This window comes from Sebastes umbrosus, chromosome 13, assembly GCF_015220745.1.
Source record: "Sebastes umbrosus isolate fSebUmb1 chromosome 13, fSebUmb1.pri, whole genome shotgun sequence".
Taxonomy (NCBI): Eukaryota; Metazoa; Chordata; class Actinopteri; order Perciformes; family Sebastidae; genus Sebastes; species Sebastes umbrosus.
Genome location: NC_051281.1, coordinates 27342670 through 27359843, shown reverse-complemented (window position 1 = coordinate 27359843; position 17174 = coordinate 27342670). Strand labels below are relative to the sequence as shown.

The 17174-nt window shown below is 39.5% G+C and overlaps 1 protein-coding gene across 2 annotated transcripts in view; it reads left to right on the top strand.

Moving 5' to 3' along the window:
• The first annotated feature begins 15002 nt into the window (after positions 1 to 15002).
• gli2a (GLI family zinc finger 2a) overlaps positions 15003 to 17174 on the top strand; it is a 95848-nt gene continuing 93676 nt past the window's right edge. For both annotated transcript variants that reach the window (XM_037790508.1, XM_037790507.1), the window contains exon 1: positions 15003 to 15672. The gene's annotated coding sequence lies outside the window, so the exon portion shown is untranslated. The remainder of the gene's footprint in view (positions 15673 to 17174) is intronic.

Here is a 17174-nt window from a genome sequence, read left to right as displayed (position 1 = left end):
GGGCTGGTCTGAGTATTTCAAAAACTGCTGATCTACTGGGATTTTCACGCACAACCATCTCTAGGGTTTACAGAGAATGGTCCGAAAAAGAGAAAATATCCAGTGAGCGGCAGTTGTGTGGACGAAAATGCCTTGTTGATGTCAGAGGTCAGAGGAGAATGGGCAGAGTGGTTCGAGATGATAGAAAGGCAACAGTAACTCAAATAACCACTCGTTACAACCAAGGTATGCAGAAAACCATCTCTGAATGCACAACACGTCGAACCTTGAAGCAGATGGGCTACAGCAGCAGAAGACCACCTGGTACTAGCACCGGCCACTTTATTAGGTACACCTTGTACCTAATAAAGTGGCCGGTGAGTGTATATAATAGATTAAACAACTAATCTGTTGTTCAGTAATGAAAATAATTATTAGTTGCAGGCCTAAACTAAATGTGTTGAACACGTTGGGGCTCATAAAGGATGACGCATCAAGATGGGCACTTGAAGAGGCAGAGACGTCACAGGGAAATGAAAGAGTTACAGAAAGGAAGACTGAATGCAAGCGACGTGGGAGAGAGCGAGATCGAGAGATGAGGGGAGAGTTTACTCCTTTCCCGTCATCTGCTGTCCTTTTATTCTCCTGTATCTAGATCTGGCCTGCATATCTTGGACTGATCCCTCCCCGGGGTTCCTCAAACTGCCCCTCTGTGTTTGGGCAAGCTTGAAAGAGAGCTGATAGTATTCAAAGTACCATGACAAGAGATTGACGCACACAGTCGCTGAGTTTTATCTCGACATCGGCAGCTGGGAGTGCAGCTTCGACGCATGTCCGCCGTCTCACGTTTCCGCAAGCAGCAGCAGTGGTCCCAGATGCAAAACGGGGCATGAAAGGTGCTTCATAGGTCAATGGCTTGGTGATTTATGAGACAGTGAGGTACCACATAATAACAATACGCTGCACGGTGTACTCTGGTGTCACCTGAAGAGATGCATTGATGGTCTTGAAATTCCATCAGCTGGATCTCTGTTAAACCTCCCCGAAGCCACGGGTAGATGAACTAAAAATCGCCAACTCTTGCGGAACGCCTTGAGGAGAAGTCAGCTGATAAGTTAATTATGTCAATGTGCCAACGTGGTTGGTCTAATTTCAAACAGATTGTTCTAGTCAGAGAACAACAGGATGTGTGTTGTAGTTTAGACCAACAGAGTTGCTTTATTGTCAGCAAAACTGGCAAATAAACCAGCGCTAACTGAGCGGATGTCCTTAAAACGGCCTTCGGTGAGGATGTGTGTCTAACTCTTCCTCGCTCATATCAGCGCCACAGATCGCTGAAGATTGCCGCAAGGTCTTTCACATACAGGCTGGTAACTGCTCCACAACAACGATTGTGTTTGTTTGATATGCTCATCTGCAGTTTAAGTATATAAGGCATTTTATTTCTCCAGAGATCTTGTAAAAGAAGGTCCAAAATACAAACTTTAATCAAATTTGCTCTGCTTGGAGACTCTTTATAATTTAATTTGACCAATGAGGTGGTTATAAATACAGATATAGTACAGATCCAAAGCTTCCATAGAGTAAGTGATTAACAAGACTGGTTTATCAACTGGCCAAATTGGGAGATCGCCGCAGACTCTCATGAGCCCCAAGTTTTCTGAGTGCAAATTGTTTTTTGGTAACTGATGAACTGCAATGTGTAATCTGTAATATGCACCACTAAAGGCATGGATGGATTATGAGACAATGGGCCCCTGAGCATGTAAAAGGCCCTCCACCCTCACTACATTTGTGGTCACTTTGCATCTCCTTGTAGTCGTTTTGCTTCTATGTGGTTGTTTTGTGTCTCTTTGTGGTCTTTTTACATCTATTTTTAGTTGTTTTGCACCTCCTTGTGGTCATTTTGTGGTCGTTTTGCATGTCTTTGTGATTGTTTTGTATCTATTTTGCATCTTTTTGTTGTAACTCTGGGTCACCTTGTGGTCATTTTGCATCTCCTTGTAGTGGTTTTGCATCTATTTTTAGTGCGTTTTACGTTTCTGTGGGGTCGTTTTGGGTCGTTTGTAGTCGTAATGTATACATCTTTGGGCATTTTGTGTCTGTTTCCCAGTCAATCAGCATCCCTTTGTGGTCGTTTTGCATCTCTATAGTCATCGCATGTCTCTTTGAGGTCATTTTTGTTCATTTGTAGTCCTTTTGTGTGTGTTTGTAGTCATTTAGCGTCTCTTTGTGATCGTTATGTGTTTTCTTCAGCTACATTTTGTGAGTTGGGACCCCTGACCCCTTGGCCCCTGGGCCTATGCCTGGTAGGCCCGTTCAGTAATCCATCCATAACTAAAGCATAAGCTAAAATGATAAAGGTGTCAGTGCTCGGGACTAAGTTGTTCATACGAAGTTTTGTCTGCCCACATCCAAAGGCAAAAGTGTTTATGCCTGTTCCGATGGCAACAATTGAAAGACGGATTGAAAAGCTGGCCGTCACAGGGAGGGATGAGATGTGATGATCACTCAAATATGGTAATAACAATGAGAGCTTGAGAGAGAACTTAAAAACTCACCTTTGCACAGCTGGCCAGTGGCTGTGGGCATCCTGATCTGATTGTAAATGTTGTCCGACAAAGCCCCCAATTCAGACATTGGAAAGGTGTGGGGGGAGGGGGTTTTCACAAGCTATTTGACCATACATCAAATAGTATTATTGCTAACATACGGGCTGGTTTCTGGGGCTGTAGCTAAAATATAATGAAGCTGCCACGTGTAGCCCACTGTGTGCACTGCATACTTAAAGACAACAGGGTACACACACAACTCACAGAGAGTGGAAAGAACGGGGGTTCCAATAGAGGTTCTCCCATGATCTCCTCGCAGGGTGATCCTGCCCTGGTCACACACCATCATTAGCAAAGACTGAGAAAAAGTGCAGGGTGGTTGTGTCACACTATTCTGTCTCTGTCTCCTACAGGACGTCACAGTGGCCTCAGGTCTAATGTACTATATAACAGCAATGATCTCCGTTGTTCTTTGTGGATATTTGTTGAAGATGAAAATGTCAAACCTGGGTCACTTTGAATCCGAACCCTGTCAGGCACCATGCTTCTGAAATGGTTTCACTTTGACCTGAGCCTTCAAGCACTTCAGTACCAGTGGTATTAATGCTTTATGGATGAGGCTGATCAGACATCTCCCCCCCAGCCATCCAGTGTTGTTATCATAAACCTACTGGAATATTGAAGCAATGGCATTTAGAACAAGTTAGTAACAAAATGCTGTATCTATTTGCATGGAATTTCAAATTTTCGAGGACTTATCAACATGTCAAACGTGTACCTGGTGAAACTGAATAACCCTCAGCAGTCATCTTCAGTAGTGGACTCACCTCTTCAGTGATGATGTCATCAAGTGAACAAATGATGATAGAATCAGTCAAATACCCATCATGGGGCCTTTCTGTAGAAAGTGATTATTTCAGGCAAAGAGCAATCCAATGCTTGTTTTAATTAGTAATAAAGTACATTCACATTTATTTTATTATTCTCAAATCTACAGGTTTTTATTAATATTGTTGGCATGTGGAAATCCAATGGAAGGTTTTCTGTCATCACTCATTAGGAAGGAATATGTCTAAAACCATTAGGCTAAAAGAGAATGTGTTACCTGTTAAAACAGATACACATTGACCTGGAAAACCACTAGAATATCAAAGCAATAAGCAGATACAAATTTGAATTCATGAAATTTAAAAAAAAAAGTTGTTTTTACACAGGACCACAGATCACTGGTTCCTCCTAGTGTTCACTAAAGGTATCCCACCTGACACCTGGCACACATCTCTGAAGTGAGAATCTAAACTCAGCACAAAGCAACATTTATTACTTCTATAAAAGAAAAACACTGGCTCCAGCTGTAAACCTTCCTCTAATGTGTGATTTTGTTGCTCCTCTTTACCGTAACAGCGGGGGGGAACTTTTTTTACTGGATCATTTGGAGACATCACAGAACTCCCTCACTGATTCCTCCCCTGAGAGAGGACTGTTAATGTGTGATTAGTGGTCGGGGGTGCGTGTTGGCGTCTGATGCTCCTCCATGGGCTCTGCACCGCACGCTACCGTGACTCGGAAAACCAGACTGGGCCGTGAGTCAGAGAAGACAGGGCACTTGTGGCCTGCTTTATACTGCCAGCTCACTCAGCCAGCTGTGACTGCTGTGGTGAGGCTTTGGCTGTGGATAGCCTGACAGCTACTGTATCTGCAGCAATCTGTGGTCGGGAGTCTGGACCTCAAGTGACCAGAACTACGTTCTCATGGTCTTCAGAGGGGAGATGAAGGAAAGTCCCAGGCGAAGTCATATCCGAGAGAAGCAGCCTTGTAATTCTTCCTGTAGATGAAAGTAGAATTAGCAATCGAGGCGGTTCAGTTGGTTTTTGAAGTCTTGAAACTTTGAAATGACTTGTTCCCACCTGCAGGATTCTTAAAAACCTCAAACAATGACAACCTCTTGACCACTTCTTCCAGTTAAGCCAACAAAATGCCAGGACCGGATGTAATAGACCGGATCCTTTGAGGTTGACCATGAGTCACTGAAAGGGGACAACACCCTCCTCCCCCACCCCCCTTTCGGTCCCCTCCCACAGCTTTGAAGTGGTGGCAGATTGTGCACAAACAACATAAACCTGGACCTAGACAAACGCTGTGATTTACCACCCAAGGCAAGGAAATAGCCACTAAGACAGTTCCATTCAGTTTATAGGGCTGTTTTGTAGCTTTCGTACCTCCGGACGGACGCTCCTTTGTGATGGCCACTTTGAGAATGCTGGAAATGGGGATTCCCAAAGCGGAGCCAGAACAAATGCCTAACTGAGGCTTACAAGCTCAGGACAATTTTGTCACAACGAAACTCACACTCTAACTGCTGTGGTTGGGACATCCAAAGACCAAATGTCACTGAATTCAGAGGTTGGGAGATCCTCTTTCAGTTTCAGTGTTCATGTGTGATCCAACTTGAACAATGAAATCCTATAAACTGTAAACTGTGAAATTGGATAGCTTGTTGGTTCTTCGACATATTTTGAGTCAACTACAGTTCAGTCCAACTGAAGGATACACATTTTGTTGTAATCTCATGAATCAGAAATCTTTTGTCACAAAAAGAGTATATTCAATTTATTTAAAGAGTAACTATCAGGTATAATGTTTTGTCCTTATAAGGCATACAGCATATACACTGTTGTGTAATGGTAATTCAAGCTGAAATAGCAGCCTGCGGTTCTTCCTGGCCTCCAGCTATTTCACTGTCACGTCAAATGACGGCACTGGATGCAAAAAGAACAACAAGTTTTGCAGCTGTGAACTCTGTGAACTTTCTGCTTATATATATATAGCACACACTGAGGAATTTATTGTTTCATTTATCATCAATACTGATTGGACATCCACATAAAAAGTGGCAGATTTTCTCTTTAACCCTCACACAGAAGTGGTGTTCATCATCTGAAAGCTGTGAACCTGAAGATTAATATGAGATGCAGCTCAGCACTGTGTGTCAAGTTGTTCTAGTTATTAATCAGAAATAAACATGAATTCATTAAAATAAATTGTAAAAGTGCATAAATGTTTCGAACATTATGATGAAAGTATAACATGGTCATCCCCATGCTCTATTATTGTCTCATAAGTTGTTGCAGCAAATTTGGGGTTGATACTATTTGTTACACAGATTTGGTGTTAAATTTAACCATTTTCTACCACTCTAAAATTGATAAAGAATGATCAATAATCCCTCCAAAATACCACATTAAGACACCAAGACCTTGAGGAACACCATAGAAAAATACATGTTGTGATTTGGAAACAAAAACTTTTGACATTTGGAAATTTCTGCAAGAATTGCATTTTCTAGCTAGGGAAGCCATCCATCGTCTGAATGCCCTAGGTCTGTAGTTTGATCCATCCATCCTCTGAATGCTCTAGGTCTCTAGTTTGTGGCTGTAAAGTTTCATGAGGCTGTGATTATCCTTGAGGTCACTACAGGTCATTTTATACAGTGAGGTCAAGTTTCATTATGGTCTCACTACAATGAAATGGCTCCTATGGGGACTAACATCATCACACATGAATAAAGTTGGGCTCTTTGGATCCACAAGAGTCTCAGCTTTACAGTGAGACCCAATGTATGTAATTCAAGACTGTTTATGGAGCCCAGTATGCAGAAATATTCAGATACACCATTTTAGGATAGGAGACAATAACACATTTATACTGCATTCAAAAAACTGCATGTGATTATCATAAAGTGGGCATGCCTGTAAAGGGGAGACTCGTGGGTACCCATAGAACCCATTTTCATTAACATATATTGAGGTCAGGGGTCAAGGGACCCCTTTGAAAATGGCTATGCCAGTTTTTCCTCGACGGGGTACCAATGGATTCCTGAGGTTTTCTAGTTTCATATGATATTTGTACTTTCACGCTACTAGCACGCACACTAGCTCTAAAACTGAACCTGCTACAGCTTCTGAAAGACAGTAATCCCGCGGGTCTTAGAGGGTTAATGCATTATATTGTATGATATATTGGACAGTGTATATACAAATATCAGATTCATGTCTCCACAGTTAAGACTGGGATTATTTCAATAAATCTAATTACTTCTCAGTTAAATCATTCAGTTACTCTTAAATCTTACATGTTGTTCAGGAGCTCTGCTTGCTCTAATGTTGCCCACCACATACATACATAAATGAATATTACAAACACATTTCAATACAATGCTGTCCCATACAACACCATTACAAACAACAACCTCAGTAATAAACATAGAGTTGAATGTGTACCTCTCTGACCGTGTCAGTGAAAACTGAACATTATTATCTTTGTAAAGGTAGGATGTTTGACCGAGCTGCAGTATTGTATTGGATTGCATCAGATTTTACAGGTGTACCTAATAAAACATACAAACATTCAGATTCAATTGTTGCAAACAGGGGGCTGTGGTCTAGTTGGTAGACAGTAAAAAGATGTATGTACAGGTTATTGCATGATGTTTGTCAAGTCAAACTGAAGGTTGCAGGAAATTAAGCTTTATAAAAATTAATAAATAGCAATTAAGAAAATAATATAAATAGAAAAATAGAAAATAAATAAATCAGAAAGAAAAAATAGAAAATAAATAATAGGAGTGTGTGTATTAAATTAAATGAGGATTAATGAATTTTTCAAAGACTCATAAAATGAATTTGTTCTTATTTATACTTATTTTGTAATAATGTGTATATTTTCTTTTCTGTATCTTTTCTATTTCAAAGGTTTTTCACCTAATGGCTAATGGCTAATGACTAAATGAAATGGATAATAATTCCAAAATCAACTGAACTTTCATCTCAACCTACAAAATAAAGGAGAGAAAAAGGAAAAGCTGTTTGTCATTGAGTGGATTCCAGTTAGAAATCTTCGAGTGGATGTTTCAATCTCTTTCAAGTTTCTTTCAAGATACTGCACATATTTAAACAATAACTTGACAATGTTTATATTGCATAAATGAATGGTAAAGTGAGATGATTTGGTGTTACAGGGTTGTTGTTCCAAATGGTGCTGCCTCTCCCACTCACAGGTCTTTACTATGAGTATTAATGATCCCGCACAGTCACACAGCGGTTCTCTGCTCAGGGTGGAGCTGTGCTGGAACTAACATGAGGTCACCGAACTTCACGAACCAATAAGAATGATAAAGGTACAACTTTTCCCACCTGAACAGATGCAACCAAACTACAAGGACGAGGGTCAGAGAGATGTTAATCAAACACCGTGTTTAAACGCCCATACGGTACTGAGAAGGAGTCTAGTTATTAGGGAAAATAAGCAACACCAGTGTGGGTGGACCATGGCTGTGTAGGGCCTTTTAACTAAAGGCTTGTAAACACAGCAGCAAACAGGCATTGTTTTTCAAGGAGGATAAAAATGTAATGACTGAGCCTTGTGTGACAAACAAGCTGTAATATTTCAAAAGACCAATAGAGGGCGGCATTTTCTAAGAAATTCACACCACTGCTTCCTCTAACTAACATGTTCTGTGAGACCGACTGAATGTATTCCTTTTTCTATTGGACAAGTTAGTTGTTCAAACTTCAAAGTACTTTTTTAAAAATCTATAGCAATAAAGTATAATACTGTGGTACCTGGGGGTCAAGCTGAGGGGTCAGCAGATATTTTTCTTGAAATCCTGAATATTTTCACCACTTCAGGCCTTTAAAAGTCCCTCAAATGAAACAACCTCAGAAGAAAAAAAAACTATTTGGTTGAACTGCTCACATCTCATGTCCACACGAAGGCCACAACCTGTGACAAGTAGACATGACTATTCTAAAGAGGTCACAAGTCAAACAGGTTGGGAACCACTGGTATAGTATTTTATTATAGTAGTAGACCTCAGGAATCCATTGGTACCAACCGTGTCATAATAGCTTGTCGGGAAGGAGGATAAATAACGCTCCTAACATGGGTACCCACGAGTCTCCCCTTTACAGACATGCACACTTTATGATAATCACATGCAGTTTGGGGCACATTTTTTATGCTAAATGCAGTACCTGTGAGGGTTTCTGGACAATATCTGTCATTGATATATGTTAATTGATTTCCAATAGTAAATATATACATATATTTACATAAAGCAGCATATTTGCCCACTCCCATGCTGATAAGAGTATTAAATACTTGATAAATCTCCCTTTAAGGTACATTTTGAACAGATAAAAAATGTGTGATTAATTTGCAATTAATCATGGGATTAATCGGGATTAAATATTGTAATTGATTGACAGCCCTAGTATAACACGTGTACGATGCAGAAGAGTAAACCAGTAGACTTTAAGAAATGTCCCAAGTCAAAAATTGAATAAAATATTTATTTTTGAATTACTTTAATTATTTAGCATATGTAAAGTAAAATGTTTGAATCACCTTAAGCTCCTGTCTGAACACTCGTCGATGGGTATCTACAACCTGAACCTGGTAGACACGGGGAGAGGTCGAGCCAGTCTGCTGCCCTGAGGAAACAGTGCAGTGCTGTGGAGGCCGCAGAGAGTGTGGTTGAATAGACTGTCAGCTCAGTGATGAGCAGATAAGAGGACAAAGTCACTACTGTACTCCAGCACAGGGCTTCCTCACTCACCTCGTCCACTCTACATGGATGTGAGTGAAGTCAACCTTATTTATCTAAAGAGTCTAAAGATAGAGAGTCTTTTTATGTTGTACAGATTGTAAAACCCTCCGAGGCAAAGCTGTGATTTGAGGCTATATGAATAAAACTAATGTAGCAATGGAACAGACTGTCATTCAGGACAGGGTTAATAAAATAAGCAGTGACAAATATTGTTGGTAAACTGAAACTAAATTTAAAAAATAAAAACGATACTCTAAGAAAAACTAAAACTAAACTGAAATGATATTGCCTGGTTAAAAAACAAATACAAAATTAATAAAAATGTAAGTAAATTAATTTTAGTTTTTTTTTTAGCTATAATATATCACTACCAAAAAAAGGAGACGGCATACATTTCTGTCGACTCTTGTGACATTGAAGCACAGAAATTAAACAGACTTGATATTCCACATGGCGCTATGCCGCAAAGTACATTGCGCAAAAATTAAACATTAAACATTATGGCCATTCCTACACAGTTCTCCAATCATGTATTCTGTATGTATATAGAGCCACATACTTGTGAGACTTTATAACAAAAACAAACTAAAACTACTGTAAAACTAAAACTAAATACATCTACTAATACAACCTTTCTGAAGAACTGAAACTAAATTAAAAAAAAAAGCAAACTAGCTAAAACCAAACTAAAATGAAATCAAAAAATCAAAACTAAAATAAAGTAAAAACTTATAGAAAATGCAGAACTATTATAACCTTGGTTTAGAAAAGCTCTTTGGTCTATACATGTGAGTAAGGTGCCTGGTAGATAGTAATAATATCATTATGAGCTAATATATTTTGCTTTTGTGCGAACAACCCAATTTCTAAAGATTCTTTTGTTGTGGTTTTTAGGCAGAAAAATTTGTTAAAACCTCAAAAATAGTTTTAAAGAACCAACATTTCAGTCATTGACCTTCATAAGGCATCAAACCATTTCGCATTTAGGCTTGAAAAACCTCAGAAAAAAAGCATTAGATCATGAAATTCAGAGAAAGAGAAAGACATTTACCAAAAACATGAATTAAATATGTATACTAAACACATACTAAACACTGAAATGGGTAAAGAGACTCATTTTGATGACAAATGTGCTGGTATATTCATCACGTCAACATGACTCAGCAGTACAATGATCACTAGCTTACCAATGTATCAGTCAAAACTACACACTGCATCATAACAAGATGTTGACCACAACATCATATGAAAATTTGTTTTGGATTATCCACTAAAAGAGGCGATGAGTTCATTTAAACAACATGTGCCCCATAAACATTTGGGTAAATAACGAGTTGCACCATCACAGGCTGCAGATGTTATCACAAAGGAATGCATGAGGTAATATGATCAAACCATAATCTTATGGTCTCCCTATCAAACTCTCCTCGCCTCCTCAACTTTATCCCTCTTCTTCCTCCTCCTCCTCCTCCTCCTCCTCCTCCCTCTGTGATCCTTTACTGTCAGTGTTCTGCAGTTACATTCTTCTGTTCCAATCAGAAAAGGCCCAACGAGCTCATTAAAATTCCTGCCTGTAAGACCAGACCGGCACGGGAGAGAAGGCCAGAGAGCCTGACACTGGCATTCACCCTCTGAGGACGTGCTCAAGCTCAGAGCTGCACAGGTCGCTCATGTGCACATGGCGTGTTTAGAGAGTGGCCACTCGGGCATGATGCAGGCACAGAGAGAGACAATAGGTGGCAGCACCTCGAGCCACGAAAGCAACCAGGCCTGACCGTCCCTCTGTGACTCGTCTCTTTTCAACCTCTCATCTAGCCACCTCGTTTTGTCTGCTGTCTCGTAAGGACCGGGAGACTAGTCTGTGTGGAGTTTACATGTGATTACCATGTTTGTGTGAATTCTCTCCCACATATAAAAGACCAGGCATGTCACTTAGAGATACCAAACTGCCTCTTACACTCTGTACGGGATGAGCAAGTCATGGGAAAACTACATGACGGAGTGAGTGTGGAGGCCATGAGGGGAAGCAGCCTCATACTGAGGACTGTGTGGTAGCATTTCATTTCACAACATAACTAAGTAGATTGTAAGGTACTTTTACTTTACTTTGCTCCACTGCATTTATCAAACATATAATCAGTTCATAAGATATGGTGCATTGTTATGAAGTGCCCAACACTATATAAAGTGGTTCAAAGTAGCTCCACCTTGACCAGCTACAACATTAAAATGTTGCTTACTCATGGATGCATAATAATACAAGATAATAATCCAATAATATAAAATATATATTAATGTAACACACCTGAAAGACTGTGAAAAGAGTACTTTTACTGAGTGACACTGGGTCATATCATCTTGCAAATTTGTGAGTTTTTTTCCTCATAAATCTGCTGCATTAATCTCAGAGAATATCTGGGATTTTTTTTCTCGTAAATTTACGACTTTAATCTCTGACCACATTTTTTTAAAATTATGAATATTACCCCCGTCCCTCCGTTGTACTGGGTCGGGACCCACTGATGGAGATTTTAGCAGCTTCTTCCATCGTTTTTTATTTAAGGTGTATATCTGCAAGACACCTTTGAGCCACATGAGGGCCTAGATGTTGGTATTGTTCTGATGTATAGCCTACTAATCACATTGAATCTAATATGACAGGCTAGCGTTCATTCTGTTGAGAGCCTGTTAAATCCACGTCAATGCATTTATTTGGTCTCATTTATAAAGTATCTAACATGTAAGTTTTCAATAAGACATGCATAAAACAAAGTTGTGATTTATCAGACATATCTCTTCGACATGGCTGCCTTACCTGATCTAGATAATATAAGGTGATGTGGAAATGGCGGTAAAAATGGTCAGAAACGTTCATTTATGCACAATTTTGCTCTTCTCACGATGTATAGATAAGGCCTGTTGTGACTTGGGTTGTGATGGTTTCTTAGTTTTATACAGTGGGTTCCCATTAAAATTTAAAAATAAAAAGTTTGGGAAACACTGCTTTGATATATATGATAATACATGAACGGATGATTCAGTAGAACTAAACAAGATTACGTTTTGTTGGAAGTAGGGCTGTCAGAGTTCACATGATAACGCGTTAATGCAAATTAGTTTTAATGCAAATCATTTCTTTAACGCAACTTGTGATTTTTAGGTTGTAGCGGGCTCAGTTTTAAAGCTGGAGTGAAGATACTGGTCTCGTATGAAACTAGAAAACCTACGCTAAATAACGCTCCACACTTACGCTAAATTTTGGCGAGGAAAATCTGTCATGGCCATTTTTAAAGGCGTGCCTTGACCTCTGACCTCAAGATAAGTGAATGAAAATGGGTTCTATGGATACCCACGAGTCTCCCCTTTACAGACATGCCCACTTTATGATAATCACATGCAGTTTGGGGCATATTTTAATAATAATTTATAAGTCATAGTCAAGTCAGCACACTGACAGCTGTTGTTGCCTGTTGGGCTGCAGTTTACCATGTTATGATTTGAGCATATTTTTTTATGCTAAATGCAGTACCTGCGAGGGTTTCTGGACAATATTTGTCATTGTTTTGTGCTGTTCATTGATTTCCAGTAATAAATATATACATATATTTGCATAAAGCAGCATATTTGTCCACTCCAATGTTGATAAGAGTATTAAATACTTGATAAAGCTCCCTTAAGGTGCATTTTGAACAAATACAAAATGTGCGATTAATTTGCGATTAAATATTTGAATCGATTGACAGCCCTAGTTGGAAGATACTGAATTAATGAAAAGACTTTTGCATGGTCCGAACATCTTGACAATGCATGGACTGTGACAAAAACAGTGTTTTTATATTGTATTCTCCTGTCTTTGCTTTGCTTTTAGTGTGTTTTATGCAGCAATGATTCTTCTTTCTTCGGAACATGGACGTCAACTGACAGAAGTCTTTTTATATTTTGGAGTGAGTAACGTTATCGACTCCGGCCCAAGCAGGAAGTGTTAACAGAGTTTGGTTTGTCCGTTCTGGACTACTCGAGAAACATGGCGGTGCAACATGGCGGACTCCGTGAAGAGGACCAACTCCCTACATAAATATAAACGGCTCATTCTAAGCTAACTAACCACTCTTATTATCAGGTGATTATACACTAAAGAAAACATACTTATTAATATCATGTTCCATTTCTGCCAATAAATCCCACTAAATGCTACACACTGGTCCTTTAACCCTCATCCACCTACTAGGACTACAGACTGAATAAACTACTGTAAGAAACAACCATCATAGCAAAATGTGAACTTACTTATTCTCAAAATGTTATTAGCTATGTAATTAATGTCATCTGAAGAAAAACAGATAATTATTATTTTAGGAAAATTACAGTTAATTTGCATATTGTGTAAAATGAAAATAGACAGAGCACATGAGTAAGTGTGAGTGCCGCCCTGATAGTGTGTGACACTTTAAATAAGGACCCATGGCAAACATTTGATCCACCTTTTCTATTTTAAATATTTAAACAGGCTGCAATAACACATCAGTCTTTTTAAAAAGCACTAAACAATGATATGAAGTCATTAGGAACAAATTGATTGACAAAGTTGTGAAAAATTGGAATGATAGAATAAAGCATCTGTGAGATATTATATGACAAAAACAAGACCTCGGGCGGTAGGAGGAGGGTTAAAGATGTTTCTGCTTTATCATCTAATCTAGTTTCAAGACCTTCATCATTTCACTTTTGCGCTTACAGTATATGTTGTGTATCCCTAAATTCATGTTTTAAATAATGAAATCACACAGCTAATCTGTGGCCAAGTCGTATTCCAGGATAGCAAAAAAAAAACTGTACACACAGAGAGGGAGGAATTTTCTTTCTTCTCTCTACTTCACTTTCCTTAGAAATAACCATGAATTAAAAACACTAAATGAGCATTTACACTGGCACGGACAGGGTTACTTTGGATAACAAACCCTACAGGAATGCCCTGCTGAATGAAAGGTTCCAACCAAGATGAAAAGGGATGGGAATAAACAAAGCATGAATTATGAAGACTGTTTGCTAAAATCAACGAGCTTTAACTATAGGGTCTGGATGTGTTTGTTGGGGGAATGTGCGTTTGGTTTGTTCTGGTTCTTGAGAGCGCCTTGATCATCTGTCCACCCACTCACAGGAATCACTCAAGAAAAACAATACAATTAGAGCTTCAAGAGCTCTCTTCTTTTTTTTTTTTTACAACTGCAAGAAACTTGATGTTAACAAAAGCTTTGTGGAGCTCTACAGTTGCAGCTGATGATGTGTGATAGCTCCTGTGACTTGTAAACCAAAACCGGCTCCAATAGACATTCTTAAAGGTCCCATATTATAAAAAAGTGAGATTTTCATGTTTTTTTTTATTATAAAGCAGGCTTAAGTCCTATATAAATACTGTGAAAGTATCGAAACACTCAATCCACAGGGAAATACACACAGCCCGTATTCAGAAACTCTGCTTTTGAAACAAGCCGTCAGGATTTCTGCCCATTCATGATGTCGTGAATATACAATATTTAGACCCTTTACACAATTTTAAACGTAAAATTCTAAATATGTCCCAGTTTATTCCTGGTTGCAGTGTATGTGAATGTCATCAGCTGACAGGAAGTACACATGGACCAAGCTGTTGCCTAGCAACACAATTCTGTTGCAATTCTTCAAAATGCGCTAAAACAGAGCGTTTCAGACAGAGGGTAAATACAGGTATATTCAAGCTGACAGTATAAGGAAAATAAAGTTTTTTTTTAACATTACAGCATTTAAACATGTTCTAGTAGAAACACAAAATACAAGTATGAACCTGAAAATGAGCATGATATGTCCCCTTTAAAGCCCGTGAAAAATCGAACAATAAATGAAACTTTATCTAACTTTTTTCCCTCCGTCTTGCAACTGCTGGATAGAGTTAGCCCGGCCCATCTGGTGCAGCAAATGGCCCAACTCACCAGGGAGCACGGGGAGTGAGAGAGGGGGGTTGTGGGGGGTTCGGATTGAAAACAGATCAGCAGCCTGAAGATCTCAACACCACCGCATGTCTCTGCAACAACTGTCGAGTGAAACCCCCGCTTTTAGTTCCAAACTTTTACGCAGCAGACTTTACGCACGAGAGAGAGAAAAACAAATCTGTTTTACGCATCATGTTAGTTTGCTGAAAAGCGCGCAAAGCAGCACTCCACACGCTATAGAGCGCAACCTCTCTGGAGAAGATGGATTGTAAGAAAAAGTTCGACTCGACTTGACTCTCTCTCCGGGACTAGAGGAGCTTTGGTAATGCTGGTAGTGCGAACTTTGAGCGTCTCCAAACTTTTTTGTTTTTTCGGTTCATGGAGTTTCGCGTAAAGTCCGGAGAGGCTTGTTTGCGCGTTTTGCGTTCAATGGTGGTGCCAGCTCAGTCCTCCTAGTTTACGGGAATCAGACTCCAGGCAAAGTTTTCCTCGGGACAAAAAAAAAAAAAGAGTGAGCGGAAGAGAGAGAGCCTCGGCTTTGGGAGTGAAAAAGAGACGGCAGCGGAAGGTAAGGGGAGTCTGTGGTGATGCTGACAGCAGCTTCTGTGTTTTTGGTCTTTTTCTGCTCTTATAGTCTCACTTCAGTGGAGTTAACAGTGTTTTTTTTTTTTTGCTTTCCTTTCCTCTCTTCTCTGCTTTTCTCTGTTGCCGTGCGTGTCAGCGGCAGATGAGGCTTTAACAGGGGGCAGCTTCACATCTCATTTGCACTTTGAACTTATCTGACACAGGAATCCAAAAAATGTTTTGTCCTGCAACTTGATCCATATGGGAAGAGATGTGATCAGAAAGCTCGGCGCCAATCCCTTTTTTGCATAGCTTTATAATAGTTCAACATAAACTGTCTGGAGTGTGTTTTCCACTCAGGTCTCCAAAAAACAGTGCTTTTATGGTTCAAACTAAAGATAAAAAACAAAACAATTAAAATAGCATGCAACATTTCAAATTAGGTACATTCTCCAACATCAAGAAAACCACTAAGCTGTGTGTTTTTTTTCTACCATTTCACCTTTGAATGAAAAACTGTTAAAACAATTACAATGTCACCCCACTCTTTGCTTTTTTTTTAATCTCTTAATGCTACAAAGCAAAAGGACCCAAACATGAGGCAGAAAGTGTGAGGGATGCAGCAGCAGCAGCCTGTGACAGGACTGTGGGAGATGTGTACTTATTGTTGAAAGATTCAGAGTTTACTGTTTGCTCTCCAGCCTGAGCAGTCAACAAACACTTGACGCCTTTGTGGGGCCCTTAAGCAGCTATATTTGCTGTTGGCTTTTACTCCTATCTAACAGGCGCTGCTAATGATCTCCAAACTCATGTGTGGACTTATGAGTCCCACTTTTTTTGTGTTAGTTGTTTTGGCCTACATATAAATGAAAGTGTTTTCTTAAAGCTTTTTTTTTTTTTTTTTTCTCCCCATATAATTCACATTTGAAAAACGGGCTCCCTCTTTGGATGACGTTTTTTTTTTTTTTGTGCATGCTGATGAGAAACAGACCTAGAAAAGTTGTAACATTATTGGGGTTTAAGATAAGAAGCGCAGGCTTTTAAATAGATGACTAATTCAAGTAAATAAAAAAAAGTTCACAAATGTGTAAAAGTTCATAAATAACAACATTTTTAAAAAAAGGAGTATATACGTGCATGTGTGTTTTTTCCGCTTCACATGATGACAACCCCAGTCAGTCTTGGCTGAGGTGATTTGCATGAGAAAAAAAAGAAAGAAAAAGTTTTAGTGCATTTGGCCATTGTGAGGAATGAAGAGTTCCAACAGTTAGGGCCTACGGAGAGTGAAAGGAGTAAAGAATGGATGAGCCTATTCAGCTCATTCAAGCCTCAGTTCGGGGGAGACCCATAGTGGCCATGTCACTTTCATCTCCACAGCCCCGGCCCCTGGGTGCTGTTGTATGGATGCTGCTGGAGCCCCCGTTTTCACACATCGCCTCTCTGCACAGGCCCCACTTTATTGATCTGGTTCCCTTCTTTTTTGCCTCTTTTCTGGAAGTCCGCAGA